The sequence below is a fragment of the Orcinus orca genome, chromosome 11 (genome assembly GCF_937001465.1).
Source record: "Orcinus orca chromosome 11, mOrcOrc1.1, whole genome shotgun sequence".
Taxonomy (NCBI): domain Eukaryota; kingdom Metazoa; phylum Chordata; class Mammalia; order Artiodactyla; family Delphinidae; genus Orcinus; species Orcinus orca.
The window spans coordinates 51,310,205-51,330,462 of record NC_064569.1 but is presented as its reverse complement, the minus strand read 5'-3'; the positions used below and the strand labels follow the sequence as shown (position 1 = coordinate 51,330,462).

General features: G+C 46.0%; 1 protein-coding gene across 4 annotated transcripts in view; it reads right to left on the bottom strand.

The window, feature by feature from the left end:
• Positions 1 to 20,258, bottom strand: part of RASSF3 (Ras association domain family member 3) — a 151,403-nt gene that overhangs the window by 15,304 nt on the left and 115,841 nt on the right. The window lies entirely within an intron of this gene.

Here is a 20,258-nt window from a genome sequence, read left to right as displayed (position 1 = left end):
TTTGGGAAGTTACAAGTCATCTTTTTTATAAGCCACTTTTCTTTTACATTCCCCAAACCCTCCGGTTTCTCAGAGGGAGAGTTCTTCCATGCAAAATTATAAACCCTAGACTCTTCTCTCATGTTTACATCTAGCAAGCAAGCCCTGTATGGCTGCTCTAGGGTTTGCCTCAGTTCCTGGGTGGGGTCACATCACTGTTTTTACACCGGTGACCTTTCATAAAGGACACGCCCTACCTCGCAGACACACAGGAATCCCAGGCAGTGTGGCCCTGCCCTAGGCTAGAGCAGATCGCGAATCAAGATTGTCCAAGAATATACAGACCCCTACGAACTTGGACAAAGGGTCTGGACACTGTGTATACCCTTCTTGCTAACTTTTCTGTAATTTTGAAATAATATCAAAATTAAAGTTTTTTCCTTCCAGTTTTATTGAGATATAATTGACAGACAGGACTATATAAAATGCAGCATAAAATAATTTAAGTTAAAAATGCAACAATAAAAATAAACCTAACAAATATAAAGCATCTGAGAGTAACTATGTGCGAGAGAAAGAGGGAGAGCGAGAAGGTGAATATGGCCCTACCTCTCCCTCTGTTTGAGCCTGGTGAAGGTATGTGGTCTACGGCTTAGGCATACTTAGGTCTGAATCACAGCTCTGCCACGTTCTGGCTGTGTGACCATAGGCAAGTTATTTAACCTCTCTGAGTCTCAGTTTTCTTATCTCTTTAGAATGTGACAAGCAATATGGACTTTATAGAACTGTTATGAAAATAGAACTCATTTATTATCAACAACTATTTATTGCCTGCCTACTGGTGCCCATCTCTGTACCAAGCACATAAAGCCAGGAGAGACCACTGTGGTCCCTGCCTTTCTGCCTTTTCTTGGTTCACAGTCTAGTCAAGTTTGTCTTACTCTCTGCCCCCACCCCCGGCATGTGTGGGGTTGTTTTGTTTGCATCATAGACCTCTTTAAAAAATAAAACTACTGACCCTTTTTTAAAAATGCAAATAGCACAGATTCCCTGACTGAGTGGAGGACAATATATGCACTGTGCCCGTGACAGGAGCATGACAGACAATAAGAGTGTCATCACCTCCCCACTGGTGGGTCCTGCCGCTCTCATAGGGAGCAGCTCTGACTCCTGGCCAGGTTTGGGGTCCAGCCTGTGTCAGTGGAGAAGGGTAAACTTACCAAGTCAACAGGTGCCTTCTCTAAGTGAGGCTCCATTCCAAACTCATGAATTCCTACTTTTCATCTTCTCTCCAGTTATAGAAACAGGCAGTCACCTACTCACGTCCCAAACAGACTGGGGTACCCAGTGCAATTACAGATAGAACAAATGCCAGCCTTTTATTGTGTACGGAATAAAACACCAAGCACCTTTCATCCTTAAGACCACACTTCCCTGGACCAGTCAGCCCTGCTGCAAATGGAATTCAGGGATAGCTCAAATGGAATGGAGTCTAGGTAATGACTCCTTCACATGTCTTTCTTCCAGGCTCTGTTCCAACAAAGACATCAAACCAAGTATCATGTACCTAAACAAAACAGAAAAATCTCCTCTGGGAGAGATCCTTCTACTGCAATCAGGGAGGGACCTACAAGCAAATCAAAGCAGGTTTGCACATAAGCACAGTATGCAGCAGTGATTTTCAGGAACTAGTGAGCAAGCCATTTGGGGGGCTCAAAAGAAAATTTCAACAAGTCAGGTTAGATGCTCCTGAACTAGATTTTAAAGTGTGATTAGCAGGAAAACACTGTCCTGAGATGCCCTTTAGGTGAGCAAAGTGGAAAAACCCTGTGATGAATACAGGAAGGGCTGTCACACAGAGCTAAGCTTGCAAAGCCCCAAGAGGGTTTTTTAAGCTGGGAGCATGTCTTGCTCAACCCTGATGAATATGCCAAGAAAGGCCACGGGGGACAGCTTCGCATTTACAGTTGATGTCTGTCAGACACTCCTCACTTGTGGTACCACAAGCTCTAAGATGTTAAAGTAGGCAGAGGTGGACTTCCTTGGTGGTCCAGTGGTTAAGACTCCATGCTTCCACTACAGGGGGCGTAGGGTCGATCCCTGGTCCAGGAAGTTCCACATGCCACAAGGTGCAGCCAAAAAAAAAAATCAGAAGCACATTAAAATGTGAAAACAGAACAAAACAACCAAAAACGACTTTAAAAAAAAGTAGCCAGGGGTGATGAGGGGACCCAGAAAAGTTTTCCCACACAAGGGTCGGTATGGCTGATATACATCAGTGCCATCCACCAGCATTATCTGCTATGATGGAAACATTCTATATCTACCTTGTCCAAAAAAGAACAGTTACCAGCCACACATGGTATCTGGACATTTGAAATGAGGAACTGAGTTTTAAATTTTATTTCATTTTAAATAATTGAAGTGTACATAGCCCCAGGCAGCTTGTGGGACTCCAGTGGACAGTGTGAAGCTGTACTGGAATGTGCACAGGTGTAAATGAACAACTAGGGAGGAAAAGCCATAAGAAAGCAAAGTAAAAATAACATGTTACAGGAAAAAGACAACTGTTCTAGAGCAAGGAAGAGTCTATTCCTGAAGGAAGGAACCAGAACACTTGTTGCTGTTCTTGACCTTAAAAGAACAGCTTGCCTGCTGCTGCGTTCTCACCACACCAGGGTTGATCACAGGACGAGTGCCACGTCTAGACTCACGCTTATCTTGGTGTCCGGCCACAGCATGCTGATTCATCCTGGCCACTCTCAGGTTGTTCTCCCTGCCACATGGGAAGATTTTTTCTTTCTTTCTTTCTTTCTTTTAATGGCAGGATATAGAGCTAGGACTCTATTTCCATTTATATGAGGATTCGGGGACTCATCTTGCCCAAATTTAGCTTGTAGGCAACTCTTCTACGCAGCCATCTAAGATGTTCGCTGCTCCAATAGCAAAGAAAAAGGAAGGGAGGGATGATGTAACAGCCCCCTCACCCCCCTTGGCTCAAGATATGCATCACTGTTACCTTGGGGTAGGAAAAGTAAACGGACAAATGGAGGGCAGCTAAAAGGGCAAGGGCAATGCACACAGCACTGTCAAACAGCAGGGTGCCCCATGGACCGCTAATCCTCCAAGATGTCCTGCGGACAGAAAGGGCTGCCCCCCTTCTCCTCCACTACCTCCCACTGCACTGATTCCCAATGCACTTTAGAATGCTAAAGGCTCTGAGAAGTCCTGCAGGTGAGAAACCCACATAGGGTGCACACAGCAAGGAAACCTGAAGAGAACAGACCTTTAATAATGTTTTAAGTGTGACATTAATTAATTATGAGCAAACGGGTACATTATACAGGTACAGATATTTCTTTTCTCATCAATTATTCACTTAGTGAGTAGATTCTGTATTCATTAGAATATATTAGCATACCCAAACCACATCTGTTGAACCCAACAATTTTAAACAACCTCTTTGTCCGCAAGGCTACTTGTTAAACAATAACAAAGAGAACGTCAGAAGGGAGTCTAGATGGGTATTTTAGAGGACTTCTAAAAAAAAAATGGGCCGCAAAAACAACTGGGCAGCAGCCTTATAAGGACGCAATACTGTACTAGCCTTCTCTTACATGCACTTGTGAAAGAGAGAGATGGAAAGATCAAAGCCTGCCATTATTGCCTTTAAATCCTCCCAGCCTTAGCCCTACCACTGCACCGCCCTACCACTCGGCCCACTTATCTCTCCTCCAAGAGTACCATGTGCTGCCCCCCCACTGGCCCCCCTCACCTTGTGACCCTCCCAAGGGTCACAAGGCCACCCCACCCAGGAAGCCATCCTAACCACAGCAGCCTCAGGAACCCCTGCGCTACCCCATCAATTCAGACTTAGCATCGCAGCACCTTTTACGGTTTGCTGTTTCCTGTGTTTACTCTTGCCTCCCAACAAGTCATGTTTTTAAATCTTTCACTCCCAGAACTGGAACGAGCTGGATGCTGGGAACCTAAGAGGGAGCTCTATCCCTTTTCACCTGATTCTGTCTGGTCCCAGAGCCCACAGCTACAAGACTGCATTTAAAAACCCTCCTCTTTTGTATATCTTATCGATCTGCATCGTTTTGTTTGCTTCTCAAAACTGAATGCGTCTGCACGGGCACACAAAAGGCCTTTATGGTACCAGATACAAAGTCTGATACGCTTCTGCTATCCATCTGCACCATCAAAGAAGAGAGTCCTTCAAAGCATGCCCCTCGAATACCCCTGCACACCCAGGGCAGGAGAGCAGGCCGAGGCCCAGCATGTTAATAAGATTAATTGCAGTTGTGATACACATTAAAAGCGTTTCATCTGGGCCTTCCATGACCTCACTTTGTAAACCCCCCAGTTACCAGTCTGCCATACCCTATATGGTTGTACTTTTAAAACCGGGTCGCGTGCCAATCGTCAAACAGCCACTCATTTGTTTGGAGCCAGAAAACAAACTTGGAGGTGGACCAGTCTCCCCAGCGTGCCCCAGCTGGAGGTCCCAACCTCAAGGCATACCAGATTACACTCCGACTTAAAAATCCCAGTTTGACATGTTTTCGAAGGGAGTCAATTAAGATGCTATTCATTTCTGAAAGGTGATACATTTCACAACTGGCTTAAGTTTCTTTAAATTCTAGGCAACAAAGAAAGGAAAGATTATGAAAGGCCTCAGAGCCAAGCACATCCAAATCCCGCTCGATAATTAGAAAAAGAATGTGGCCTGAGGTGAGCCAGCACTCCTGCCCCTGCCCCCACCCCCCTCTGGCCCCCCTCTCTGAGATCTCCGTAAGAAGAGACTCAGGTTTCCAAAGGAAGGCATGGCCTCAAAAACTCAGTTTCCTTGATTAAGAGAGCATTGGATTATGGTCCCTTTCAGCAGTAAGTTTTCTAAGATTCTGTACCATCTACAACACCACCCTAATCAAGTACTTACAAAGTCCACTGGGCAGTAGGAAAATTAATGGGAAAAATACATATAAGAGATGGCTGAGAACCCAGGAGGGAAGGGAGACTGGCACTACAATGTCGAGCAGTGACATAACGCCCGCCCTAAATTTGAGATTAAGACCCGTGTTACTGCTCAAGGCTCTGCGGGTCACCCAGCAGCCGTCCATTTCCTTTGGCAGCAATTATGAGCCACAGCTCCCTAATTCAGGTTACCCCAGGGACAAGAGAGGCTCTTTCAAAGGTCAGGGTGTGGAGGTCAGGTCTGGTGACCACCACATCCCTGGTGAAACCTTGGGACCTTGGCAATAAGGGGAGGTTCCAGAGAAAGGAAGTAAGCAGGCTCGTCTGGAAGGAAGCCAGACAGGAAGTATGAAGGAACACTGCAGCAGCCAGGGAGGAGGCGGGTGGAGCCCATCTGGGGGACGCAGCAGGCTCCAGCTCCACGACAGCAGGGATCCGAGACTGAAGCGCAGAGGCTTGCAGACCAACGGAGTCATCCCCCTGCCAGCTGCAACCGAATCTGAACAGAGGACGGAGAGCCTCAAGCAAGTAAGAAATGTCCGTAGACCAGCACTCCAAGAAAAACTATCAGGAGCAAGCTTGGTGTCTTCTTCCTTGCCAATTATAATACGGAGTCTAAGTTGCCACCACAGGATCTCCCTGGTGGTGCAGTGGTTAAGCATCCGCCTGCCAATGCAGAGGACACGGGTTCAAGCCCTGGTCCGGGAAGATCCCACATGCCGTGGAGCAACTGAGCCCTTGAGTCACAGCTACTGAGCCTGCGCTCTAGAGCCCATGAGGCACAACTCCTGGGCCCACGTGCCACAACTACCGAAGCCCACGTGTCTAGAGCCTGTGCTCCGCAACGAGAAGCCACAGCAATGAGAAGCCCGTGCACCGAACGAAGAGTAGCCCCCGCTCACCCCCCGCGCAGCGACAAAGACCCAACGCAGCCAAAAATAAATAATTTTTTTTAAAGTTGCCACCACAGAATAAAAGGAGACTTAAAAGCAACTTAGATTCTCCATTTTCAGGTGACACAGAGTTTAAAAACATAGATGACAACAACTTGTTCAGGTTGACAACGTCCAGGGAGACAATCACATCCAGCTCCTCTAAGGCCTGGATTTGTAAATCTTCAATTCTTACTCAGTGCAGCCCTACTAATGCACTAGTCCAAACACACCTGTACAGCTCGCTCTCATACCAACTGAGGTGCCGAGATAGCACCACAGGAGTAGGGAGAGAATCGGCAGTCCTTCCAAGCCACGTGTCCAGACCATGAACGTTTTATTTTAATAGGCAACGGTGAAAGTCTGAAGGGGCCCATGAGGAGTTAAGCTGTTTTATATCACTCTTGCTCCCATTAATTCAATCCACAGCCTCGTCCTGAATTCTCCTCCCCACCGCACTCCACACTGCACTCCAGATGGCTCTTCTGATTAAGTCTGTTCATAGCCCTTAAAAGGCATGGCTGAAGTACCAAGTGTACGAGGACTCATTCTTCGGTACCCATGTATTCTTCACAGGCAAGACATGATGCGCTCCACTCTCAGAAGGACCATGATCTGTGCAGAAAATGGGCACACGGAGAACATTTACAGATTCAGCTCTACCTCAGCTGTCCCGGGTGTGGGTTTTATCTGAGGAATCACCTTCCTCCTTCCTACCAAGGAGGTGACAGGACTCTGGAGTAATTAAAAGATAAGTCAGAGCAATTCATACAGAAATCAGGGGGATCAGTGCCCTGAAGAGCCTCACACAAGTAACTGCTAAAGATACTCTTTTCTACAGAAATCCCTTCTTGCCCTCCTTTTTCGCTGTGGATGGGGTGAGAAACACGGAAGACTTCAGGAGAAGACTTTCGGCGGAGTCTTCCGTCAGAGTCAGAGTCTTGGGGTGAGTCAGGTGACACCCACAGACAGGCCAGAAGAGAGACTAGGGAGGCAGACCCCCGCCCCCCACCAGGTGACCACCCAAGGGGCCTGGCACCCCTGGGCCACGCCTCCCACCTCACTGACCCCAGCCAGGGGGCTCAATCCCGGCCCAGACGGTGCTGAAACAAACACTTTGAGAACTTCACACTCTTCTCAATACACCTCCCCCATTCTGCTTCCCTTTCCTTTCTGCTCTTCTTCCAAAACTGGACGGGCAGAATTAGCCAAGCCAAATCCCTGGAAGGGGCTGAGCAGCAGGGGGATGGAAGCAGCTGCATCCCCCAGGTCCAGATACCGCGCCACACCCTTCACACCTGACTCACAATTCTTAAAATAACTTGTGATGGGGAATCACTCTTATCCCTAGTTTGCAAATAGGAAAATGGAGGTTTAGAAGAATTCATGGGCCCACGAACACGCAGTTAGTGCAGGGGCTCAGGTTCACAGCAGGTCTGTCTGATGCAAAGCCAACTCAGTCAAGAAAGGAGAAAGAGGAGAGAAGGACCCGTGGACAAAGGCAGTGAAAGTGCGTGGGGAGACCCTCAGTTTTGGGCATCACTGCTTCCGGAGGCTCAGGCGTTTGATACACAGTATTCATCCTGAGTTTCGGAGGCTGAGGTACTAACACAACCAGCAATTTACTAGGGAATTGGTAAACTGGCCAGGTCCACAGAGAATCAGTTTAAAAATCACAAACTATATGCCCAACGTTAAGGAAATGGTTAAATACTTTCATACACCTTAAGAGGGACCATACAGGAGCTGTTAACATGAAGCCTACAGAGAGATTTTAAAGGGGAGAAAAAAAAAAAACCAGAGGAGAAACTGCACATCCAGTATTACAAACTGTGCCTCAAGACTAGAAGGAAATATTCCAAAATGTTAAGAGCGTTTATGCCTGATTGGTAAGATTTGAGGCTTTTTTTTTTTCTTTCTGTAAAAACTTTTACAAAATTTTCAAAAACTTCTCTGGTCTGTATGACTGTTAACCGGGGAGGGAGTGGGGAGTAAAATCTAGTGGGGTGGGAGAAAAAGACTTTCATGTATTAAAAAAAAATTAAATTAAAAAACAGCCTTGGAAACAAAAGTAAACAAAAGCAGTGCAAACACTCTGCCAGAGTGACTGAACACACTTTGATGTGCCGACTGCCCCTGACGGTACAGCCACCCTCAGGGAAACAACTCTGACATTGAGAACAGAGGCACCGAAGTGACAAAGCTAACATGGGCAGCCAAACGCACTTACAGAGGTCAACATATGGAAGTTGCTGGAGAGAGCAAAGGAGAGATCTCCCAGGTGACAATAAGCGACTGCGGTCTGTAAAATAAAGGTTTCCCTAGCTATTTAAAAAAAAAAAAAAAAAAAAAAGACTTCTATTGCCAAGCACTGACAAAAGGAAAAGTAGCTTTTTAAACATTACCCTATTAATGGACGAATTTATAAATAAAAGCTGTATTCTAGTTACCCTGGAAATTGAATTGTCATTAATTGGCAGTGGGGGGGAGGGGTGATTTACAAGCAATTTAGATTTTCTTTGTTGTGCAGGAATGTTTCTGTCACTTGCACAAGGGGAGGGCTCACACACCCTCCAGCTCCGTTTTCCTCCAGGCGTGCACAGGAAGCCCAAGGCCTGGAGGAAGCGCCCTCCCACCCCGCCTTTCCTCAGTACTAGGCGTCCTCGGCAGCCCGGCTGCCCTGCCCCCCCTCTTCCCCCGGCACCTGAAGCCGGTTTTGGGGTGCTGCTCAGCTGAGAGGTGTGGGCTATAAAGTGAAAGGCAGACCTGAACTGGAAGAAAGAAGAGAAACTGAAGTTAACTTAATGAATATACTGGCATTAGGGGTCTGAAACAAACATGTGGATCAAAGTTGTGCGTACTTCACTCAACTGAATATCTGGACAGGAAGCAAACAGCAGACACTGCAAGTGGAGGGTCAATGCACAGGATTCAACACAGGATATGCGCCTGCTTCGAGCTGCATCCTTGTCCCCAGGTGGGGCATCGCCTGAAACAACAGTGTCCCGGAGGGCATGGGTAATTGGCTCATCCAGTACATCTAAGGAAACTCAAAGACAGGGACGACATCCCATCACAGCGTACAAATTCTGGGCCGGATCCCTTGCACAAAGGCTGTTTCACCTTTCCACCCCTTCACTTAGGCCACTAATGTGCACACACCACCCCTCCACCCCACACTTTTTCATAGACTCCTCTAACACATGACAAAACAAGGCTTCTCAAACAGCTACTTAAAGAATGTCCTAGAAATGAGAATATTTAGATTTGAAAGGCATTAGCTCCCCAAGGTTAAACAGGCCGCTTTCAACTCCTGACTATAAAATCAATTCTGATGTGATGCAAGTTTTTCGAGGGTGTGTGTGACATGTGAATTTCTTTCAATTTAGGACTTTTCTTCCTTAGAAGCATTTTTTTTTCCTTCCAAAACATGAAAATTAAAAGTCAACTTCCAAGTCCCACTCTGCTGAGAACCATTCCCCAATCACCAAGTTATCTGAGGCTCCAAGCCAGATTTTTTTTAAAAAGAACTGGTGGGTTGGTAACTGCCCCAGGCTGGCAGGGTGACATGTGCGATGCTTATTTAAGGAAATGGAGCATTGGCCCAGGTTTTTATATAAGTTTACTTATTTACTTATTTTTAATTTATTGGCGGCCTTGGGTCTTCGTTGCTGCACGCCAGCTGTCTCTAGTTGCGGCGAGCAGGGGCTACTCTTCATTGTAGTGCACAGGCTTCTCATTGCGGTGGCTTCTCTCGTTGCGGAGCACAGGGTCTAGAGCGCAGGCTCAGTAGTTGTGGTGCATGGGTTTAGTTGCTCCGTGGCATGTGGGATCTTCCCAGACCAGGGCTCGAACCCGTGTCCCCTGCATTGGCAGGCGGATTCTTAACCACTGCACCACCAGGGAAGTCCCTGGTCCAGGTTATTAAACACAGGTTAGAGCTAATGTAACCCTCAAGAACCCTTGAGGTAGAAAGTTAACCCCACTGTATGGATGCATAACCCCAGGCAAAGGTCACAGAGGTAGCACGTGAACATGAGGCCTGGACAACTCCAAAACCATGTCCTTTCTACGCATACCAGATGGCCTGGAGAGGCCAGGAGAAAAATCTGTTGCCAACTAGCCGGGTGACCTTAGGAAAGTACATAACCTCTCCAGGTGTCATTTTCTTACCTCTTAAAAGGAAAAGAAGGCTTCCTCTCTCCACCCCGTCAGTCTCCGTGCCCACAAGGAAAGAGAATGGGAGCAGTGACTCTGGAAGGAGAGAAAGTGGGCATGCATGCATAGCTGGCCCTGCCCTCTGTCCTCAGTGGGGGCCAGCATCCTGCTCTGACCCTGTAGGGGGGCCATCCCCAGCACAGCACAGGAGGTCAGCCTCGGGATGGCCCCTTGCCAACAGGGATAAGCTGCGTTCTCCACATCGGCTTTATCTGTTACCAGCAGTACAGGTAAATTTTTTGGTCTCTATCCTTATTCCAGTCTTCTCAACTGATTCAGAACTCAGGCAGGGAAATGGGATGTAGTCTGGTCCTGTAAAACGGGAACATGTCTAAGACAGAAATTCTATTGGTCTAGAGTAGAAGCTACAGCCCCCTTCTCTCAAGGAACTACTGATCGAAAGAACACACACGCACACGCACACACCCCAACTGAAAAGCATTTCCCGACACTAACAAATGGAATCTGTTTACTAGGTACACATAATTTCACAAAAATAAATGTCATTTCCCAATCAAAGCAGGTAAACCATATTTTTGAAAGCACAGACATTGTTTTAAAAAGCAAAACACAGGACTTCCCTGGTGGTCTAGTAGTTAAGACTCCGCGCTCCCAATGCAGGGGGGGGGCCAGAGTTCGAGCCCTGGTCAGGGAACTAGATCCCACATGCTGCAACTAAGAGCCCGCATGCCGCAACTAAAAGAGCCCTCATTGTTGCAACAAAGATCCCAGGTGCCGCAAGTAAGACCCGGCACAGCCAAATAAATAAATAAATAAAAACACTGGAAAGCAAAACATAACTTAGAAATGCACAAAGCCATCTAGGGCTCAGGCAGAGGAGGATGGGCCCTAGAGCTGGAGGAGGGTGGGTGTGAGACCCCGACTTCCACCCTCCTCCAGCTCTCCTCCAGGCAAGGGGCTTCTCCCACCACATTCTGACCTTGTCAACACTTCTGAGCCACTCCCATTTCAACTAGTTGCTCTCCCACTTTCTTTTCTATCCCTACTTCCTTCTTAATTTTCATGTGAAAAGATAAGTCTCTTGCTCAACCTCACCACCAAGTAGCATTTTCCTTTCTATCTGCTGAGTCAACGGACCAATTTTAGCATTCAACAAATATCTGTTAAGCTCATAAATATTTAGCCAACAGCTGTGTGAGGCACGGAGACAGGACAGTAAGCAGAGCACAGCATCTGCCCTTCAGGGCAGGGTGGGACATGAAACGTGGTTCTTGTGGAGGATAAAGTGACAGACGGTCCAGAAGAGAGTGCAGGAGAGAAAAATCTGGGGAAGGCTCCCTGGAGGAGGTGAGATCTAAGCTGGAACCTGCCTCAGATATTTGCAAATTCTTCTGCAAAAGATAAAGTCATTCCCAGTTTGCTTCCCCATCAAACATGCTATCCAGAGCTCTAAAACCAGAGGGGAGGGGCTGCAGGCTCCTGATGGAAGGCTTCTGAACACCAGAGCGCCTAGCTCGAATCAGCTAATTTTAGACAAAGAGAAAATACTTCAGCACGCTGCTAAAGGGTATGTTTAGAGCTTGCTTCAGTTAACCACTCTGACTTACCGGTAGTTAGGAAGAAAAAGAGAAAGAAAGACAAGGGGAAGGGAGGGAGGGAGGAAGATTTCCAATTTGTAACAAATAAAAAATGGTTTTCCCTCTTTGTGTCCCATTTCTTTCATCCTAAAACAGAAAATAAACAATCGGCAGTAGGCAATCTGTAACTAATTCCATTCTATACCTAAATACCACAAGTATTTACTTAGTACTTGGGGAAGAAAGTTGACTACAGCCTGAACTTCTCACTGCATGTCTTGAGAAAACACTGAACAATGTAAAACACACATGAGCAACAGGCAATAAATGTGGACAAAATGCTGTTTTCCTTCCCTTCCCAATACCACCCAAGGAGGGGCTTAATCACGTTTCATAACCTGAGAGCAACTGCAGGTCTACCCTATGCTCTTAAAACCTAAAAACTAGCCCAGCCTAAGACCAAACCAAATTCCAAAGTTAACGATGGGAAGTTCCAGAAAGCTCAGCTTTCACGATGCACAATGGCACCTGCGTATATTCTGCAAAAATACATCAGTCTCGGGGATTTCGGCTGCATCACCCAGTACCTTGCGGCTCCTTCTTCAGATCTGTTACTAACTCAGCCTCATTTCCCTAAAAACGCCCCCTAGAACTAGACAGATTCCCCTTCATCCTTGGATTCCTGTGAGTCTGCAAGGAAGAAGCAACCCACTTTTAGATGGTCACTGCTATTATGTCAATACTAGTTGAGCATTTTCCCCATTCCTTTAACAGAGATTAATGAGTGCCCGACACTGTGCAAGGTGCTTGGGGAAGACTCAAAGACCGGACCCTGGAGGAGCTCAGTGTAGGGGAAGAGGTGGCAGTGCTGGCCAGTTTCTCTGTAATGAACTCCCACTCAGCAACAGTTACTGTGCATGTCACCATGTGTCAGGCGCTCGGGCCCGTGCAGTGACTGCCCTCAGTGGGTTTAATGCCACCGCTGTGTAGGGGGTGAGCTTTATTTATGTTTTGCAGAATCATTTCTAAATTGCAGACATGATGACGTTCTACCCCTTCATACTTAAGCATGAATATCTTAAGAATAAGGTCATTCTCCTGCATAATCAAAACACCCTTATTATCATACCTAAGAAAATCAATAATTTCGTTTCATCATCCAATATCAATTCCATATTCAGAGTTCCCTATTTGTCCCAGAAATATCTTTTATAGCTGTTTTTGATCCAGTGAAGGTTCTTACCTTGGTTTGTTATGTCCCTTTGGACTTATTTTCATAATGCTGTTGCGGTGAGGTTCCTCCCCCACCCCCTCGCCGCAACTAGAGAAAGCCCGCGTGCAGCAACGAAGACCCAACACAGCCAAAAATAATTTCTCTGCGTATTCACTAAAATGTTGGCATTCAAAGAGAGAAATGAGCACAAGTATAAGTGTGGGGAGCAATGCCACGTTCTAGAACTTTAAAGTTTTCGTTTGCAGGTAACTGGAGCATTGGGTATATCAAAAGTTCTAAATTGCTAAGTTTAAGGACAGGCAACCGCTGATTCACCACAAATTCCCAACAGCCTGGAGAGCCTCAGCAATCCTGGAGGAAGAGAGCAAGTGAGAGAAATCATGCACGTCTCCGCTTGGTCACCAGACACCCTGGGCAGGCCTATCTGTTGTTTTCCAACCGATTTCCTTTCCTGCAAAACAGAGATTATAGGCTGGACTCTCATTCCAGTGAGAACTGACAGTAATCAGCAGTAATCCAGTTATTTCCCAGGGGAACAGATCCATGTAGGAGAAAGCAAAGCTAGAAACTTCCTGGGAATTTTCAGGAAGACTATGCAAATATACCAGACCTTTAGGATTCCATTCAATCAGCATTCAAAGGGCCCAGTACTGTATGCATGAAACAAACAGTGGCCCCACGTTGTAGCCACAGGAGGACTGGGCTTCTGCCCTGCAAAAGGCTGACTGCTTCAAAATGCTATCTTGTATAAGCAACCTCCAACGACTTTTCTGCTCAGATGTTATCTTGATCAATAAAGATCGATCTTTTAACATAATATTTTTCCTTCCTTACTTTCTAAATCTCTTAATCTCACGAAGCAGCCTCAGTTTCTTGTCCTCAGTTTCTTGTCTGCAAAATGAACATGATATAAATACCTGCCCTCGGGTGGTCTTTGTTCAGAGTAACCAAGATAACACACACAAAGCACCTTATAATGATGGCTGGCTACCATCATTACTATTACTATTATTATTAAAGTTGGTGTTTAATAGTAACATTAAGTGAAAAGCTAACATTAAAAATTAACGTCTGTCAATTGGGCGGTCTGACTGAGGGCTCTCAAAATCAATATTAAGAATGAACAAACTAGTTCTGACAGAAGTCAGATAAATCAGGTTAAATTTTAGCATCTACCTTGTGCCAAACATTCACACATATATTAATCCCTTTAATCATCACAACAACCCTGTGAGATAATAATAATCATTACACCCGTGAGGGACTTCCCTGGTGGCGCAGTGGTTAAGAATCCATCTGCCAATGCAGGCGACATGGGTTCAAGCCCTAGTCCGAGAAGATCCCACATGCCACGGAGCAACTAAGCCCATGCGCCACAACTACTGAGCCTGCGCTCTAGAGCCCGCAAGCCGCAACTACAGAGCCAGTGTGCCACAACTACCGAAGCCCGCGTGCCTAGAGCTTGTGCTCCGCAACAAGAGAAGCCACCACAATGAGAAGCCTGTGCACCGCAACGAAGAGTAGCCCCACTCACCGCAAGTAGAGAAAGCCCACACACAGCAACGAAGACCCAACTCAGCCAAAAAATTAATTAATTTTTTTAAAAAAAGATCGAGAAATCATTACACATGCGAGAAAACTGAGATAGAGATTAATCTGCCCAAATTTTATACAACTGGCTGAGACGGGAGCTGACATTCTAACCCAGATCCATGCAAATTCTGAAACTTTCCACAATACTTCACTGCTTTTCTGATTTTAGAAGATGATTTAGCAGTAGCCTTCAATAAAGTTTCCAGTATAACTTTTAAAACCAGAAATCCATATTCCTTAAACTAAAAAACAACATTGAGAAGTAATGAGAAATTGCAGGTATAAACCACACAATAAGCTTGCACTCCTGAATGGAATTCTGTATTTTCTAAAACCCACATTTAGCCACTAGACAAGAGATGGCCAAAGTTTAAGAAAGCACTGTATCTTTTTTTTTCACCAGTCAGCACACACCACATCTTTACTAGATTGTTATCCTCTTCTCTTTATCCATGTACATATTTAGAAAACTGATTGTTCTTTGAAAAGTTTCTTCCTTCTACCTATTGATTCAGTAGATAATCACACAAGGCGGCCTTTGTCGCAAATATTAACTGTGGTTCCTGCTTTAAAAACCTATTTCTCCAAAATGGCCCCAGGGGATGAAAGGGGGAAGGAGGAGAGAAGACTGGGGTGTTTGAAAAGAGAAGTACCAGTGTGGGAAAGATGGAGGGGGGGCGGTCAACATTACATCTCTGCTCCAAATTTGGTACTTACGTAATTTCTTCTTCTAGCACTGGCCACTTTTTTCCCAAGAAAGTGGCCCCTCCGGTTTCTATTTAAAGCTTTCAGTTTTATAACAGAAGACACAACACACTGTTAACATATAACAGCTAAAATTTATTGAACACTTGACACTATTCTAAGCACTCTCCATGGATATCCAAAGACCACACGCACGCACGCGCGCGCGCGCGCGCACCTCTCAAACCTTAAACCTTGCTGTGGAGCCCTCATTCCCAGCCAAGCAAGATCCAGAACCCACCTTCTCCCAGTAACACCACGCCAGGGACAGCAAGGAATTTCTACTTCTACAGAGGGGTGAGTGCTGGCCTCCAGCTAGAGCCTAAAGACCCCATTACACACGGAAACAGCACGCAGCTACATTACAGCTTAAATAATTCAGTGCGCCTTCTCCCCCCGCCACCCCACCCCCACACACACCCCGTATCTCACCTTCCATGCTTCACTCGGTTCTCTTCAGCACTTACCACTACTTAAAATATCATATATTTAGTCATCTTATTTATTACTGCCTCACCCACAAGAATCTGCACTCCCTGAAGACAGAGATTTTTCTGTTTTGGGATCCAGTCCCGAGGGCAAGTCCTGGTACACAGGTGGTGCTCAGTAAACATTTCTGAACAAAAGAAACAAGGTTTTGGTGGGCATAACATCCATAGAAAGGATTCTTTCTGAGAACCTGCTACCTAGCAGATAAGTCAGATAATTTTACCTAAAAAAATGTTATCACCACCGTGGACAAAGAATGTGGCCAGCAAGCCCTCAGCCACTGCGGCACCCCCAGTGGTGCACCCTGAGGGGACTCAGGATGGGAAAGCACAGGATACAGGCTCTGGATAGCTGAGGTGCACATCAACGGAATTATGTCAGTGAGCCAGACTCTTGCATCTTCCCATATATAGAAAAGCACTAAATGCATTAACTTGAGAGGTCTGGTTTTCTTTAATTAACAGTAATCTTTTGGGGACTTCCCTGGTGGCACAGTGGTTAAGAATCTACCTGCCAATGCAGGGGACATGTGTTCGAGCCCTGGTCCGGAAAGATCCCACGGAGCCAGAGCCACAGGGCAACTAAGCCCGTGCGTCACAACTACTGAGCCTGTGCTCTAGAACCCATGTGCCACAACTACTGAGCCTGTGTGCCACAACTACTGAGCCCGTGTGCCACAACTACTGAGCCCATGTGCCACAACTACTGAGGCCCGCACACCTAGAGCCCGTGCTCCACAACAAGAAAAGCTACTGCAATGAGAAGCCCGCGCATGCGAGGAAAAGTAGCCCCTGCTCGCCTCAACTAGAGAAAGCCCTCGCAGACAAAAATAAATAAATTTATTTAAAAAAAAAAAAAACACAGTAATCTTTTGATGTTCCAACTACCTGGGGCTTTTTGTTTCTTTTGCAAATATCCTGGCTCCTCCCTTAGCTCTTCATACCTATCTAAGAGGCTGCCTCCCAGGCTTAAGTCCTCAGTAGGTCCACCAAACAAAACATAATTCTCAGCTTTTTTTTTTAAATTTTTTTTTAATTCTCAGCTTTTAGGGTGTGCATTAGTTTCAGTCGACACCACTTACACATGAGCATTCTGAGTTGAACTTGTCGCTGCTACAATTCAACTGAGTCGTGGGGCCAGAATCCGGACCCAGGGCCTCCTGCACAAGGGCTCTTTCCCTTTGCAAGATGCATTCTTGACTGTCAAGCCTCAAACTCAGACACAAGCCCTCGTGACACATGTTCGCAAGTGAGGAACCGCCAAGGGACGTTCCACTAACCAGACTACAGATTTCAGCGTTTAACAAACTGCAAGACAGGACGCTGATGGGGCGAGAAAGCCAGGTGACTGCCTTCCAAGTCCTCCAAACTCAAGAGACCGGAGAGCCATTTCCTTGACAAGCCCCTCCACAAAGGAGATTTCCAAACCAGAAAGAACTGCTGGGATGAGAGAGAGGCAAGTCAGCAGAAACAAAGTTTGCTCAAAACAAAACCAACAGCTTCCCTGAAAAGAAGACATTTCCAAAAACGTATCCATTTTGTCTAATTTCCAAGTTTTCTGAGTTGGGTATATATTATTTTAGTCATTGGGGAAAGTCTATTTTAAAAAGAAACTCCCTTTTTTTGTTGTTGTTGTTGTTTGTTTGTTTTTTGCAGTACGCGGCATCTCACTGTTGTGGCCTCTCCCGCTGCGGAGCACAGGCTCCAGACGCGCAGGCTCAGCGGCCATGGATCACGGGCCCAGCTGCTCCGCAGCACGTGGGATCTTCCCGGACCGGGGCACAAACCCATGTCCCCTGCATTGGCAGGTGGACTCTCAACCACTGTGCCACCAGGGAAGCCCTCCCTTGCTTTTATGAGGAAAAACAAATGATAGTGTCACCCCCTATTTTTTAAATATATATATTTGTGACCTACTCCTTAAAGGTCAAGAAATTTGAGTATAATGACAAAGTAGTAGCCTTTGTCCCTCATAGCTAACAGCACCAAGCCAGGTTCAGGCAGCAGTTTTCTCAAGACACGGGCCAAAGCCAAGTCCTCAGTATTCACAGCTTTAAACACAATGAGATAGCTCGTTACTCGCTTCCTTTAAAATGCCTGTTACAATGACTTCTAAATGTAACTGATTAAGGAAAAGGGAATTGTGAGCAAGTGGAAAGAAAGAAGTATCACTAGTGCGGTTATTCTCTAGTTTTCCTTTTCTGGAAAAAAACAGAGGACTTGTTTCCAGCAACATTAGAATAATAATTCTTACCGTTTGATTTTTCTAAACATCCTTTCAAATTTTACTATATTCTGAATTGCTGCAAACCACCACACACACAGAGTAGAAAGGTGACAGGAAAATAAACTGTTATTTACTTGTATTGTGAAATTCATAAACAAATCTCAAATCAGAATAAAGTACTCCACAAAAACAGGTCCCTCCCTTGGGACTTCCCAGGTGGTGCAGTGGTTAAGAATCCGCCTGCCAACGCAGGGGACATGGGTTCGAGCCCTGGTCTGGGAAGATCCCACATGCCGCAGAGCAACTAGGCCCGTGCGCCACAACTACTGAGCCCCCGCGCCTAGAGCCTGTGCTCTGCAAGAAGAGAAGCCACCGCAATGAGAAGCCCGCGCACCGCAACGAAGAGTAGTCCGCGCTCGCCACAACTAGAGAAAGCCGTCGTGCAGCAACGAAGGCCCAACGCAGCCAAAAATAAATAAATAAATTTATTTAAGAAAAAAATTTAACTGTGTCTTTCTTCTGTTACCTCAGGAAAGAGTAGCCATCAGATGGATTACCTCACCATCATCCTGGTGGTTCCTCCAGCACCATGAGGAATTCTTTCTTCCATGAAGAATTTTTAAGCTAGCAACAAGTCTTACTCTTCTAGAGACACTGTGTCTTTTCAAAGAGTACCTCTGCAACTATCAAATTTCAACCACAAGCTGATTTTACCACTTTAAATTAGGCTTCCAGCCATCTTACAGTCAGCCCCACCCCACCCCCATCCCGTAATACCTAAATAGTGCCACCCACACTTCCTACCACAGATGAGCACAAGGCAATGCCACATTTTTAAAAAAACAAAGCAAGTGCACCTCTCCCAACCTCCTTCTGCATTATAAATGCCTTGTGGGCACACTTTTGTCCTTCTCCAGTGCCCAGCCCAGCTTCTGGAACACAGGGGATGCTGCATGAGGGGCTGGTGGAAGGATCAGAAAGAAAGTGGACCTTGGTTCGTTCTCTCTCTCTCTCTCTCTCTCTCTCTCTCTCTCTCTCTCTCTCTCTCTCTCTCTCTCACACACACACACACACACACACACACACACACACACACACACACACACACGACAGCAGCAGAGGCAAGGCCACCAAAAAAGGTGTCCAGTCTAGTAGAGAATCCAAATACCCTGTCTCTTCCTTTTTCCCTCTCACTTTATTATTTTTTTATTGTGGTTAAATAAACCTAACACTGAACTTATAACATTCCAACCTTTTTTTTGGGCTGTGCGGCACATGGGATCTTAGTTCCCCCGCTGGGGATGGAACCCACGTCCCCTGCATTGGAAGTGCAGAGTCTTAACCACTGGACCACCAGGGAAGTCCCCATTCTAACTAACGATTTTAAGTGGTCAGTGGCATTAAGCACATTCACACCGTTGGGTAACCATCACCACCATCCTTCTCCAGAATTTCTTCATCTTCCCAATCTGAAACTCTACCCATTAAACACTAACTCACCATGCTCCCCTCGCCCCAGGCCCTGGCAACCACTGTTCCACATTCTGTCTCTATGAATCCGACGACGCTAAGGTGCCTCACCGAGGTGGAAACACACTTACGGGACCGGCATATTTCACTTAGCATCACGTCTTAAGGTTCCTCCATGTTGTTGCACGTGCCACAATTTTACTCTTACTTTGCTCTACTACTTTGTTGATGGCCTAGCACTGTCCATAAATTAAGGGACCAGTTTCAGGAAACCCCAGATTTCCCAGCAGGCAGCCAGGCCTATTTCTCTGGTCAGTCTTTGCCTGAGTGGGCCTTCAGCCTGATTTTTCTTATCTCTTGGGCTTACAGCCTCAAGGCTTGTGTAAACAACTTTCACTGCACAGATCTGGGGCCACTCGCTCAGCATTTCCCCACCACCAGAAGAGAAGAGTGTTTGGTCTTTTTTATCTTTCGTCTCAACTACTTTGGGAGACCTGGAGAATGGAAAAAGGAAAGCAGGAAGTCACAGGCAATACTGGAATCTTCTCTGCACTGTGAACTCATTAATAGGATCTTTTCTTAAGCACCCTTATTGAGATATAACTCACATACCATAAAATCCACCCATTTGAAGCGTACACGTCCATGGTGTTAGTATATTCACAAGGCTGTACAATCATCACCACAATCCAAGTTTACAGTTCTACCAACAAAAAAAGAAACCCTATACCCCTTAGTAGTTGGCACCTCCCTCCTTCCCATTAATACGATCTTAAACTTTGTCTCTAGCTGATAGTCTTATTCCTTCCACATCTCCCAAAGTCCTTAGCAGGCACTTGAAAGTCCCATAAACAC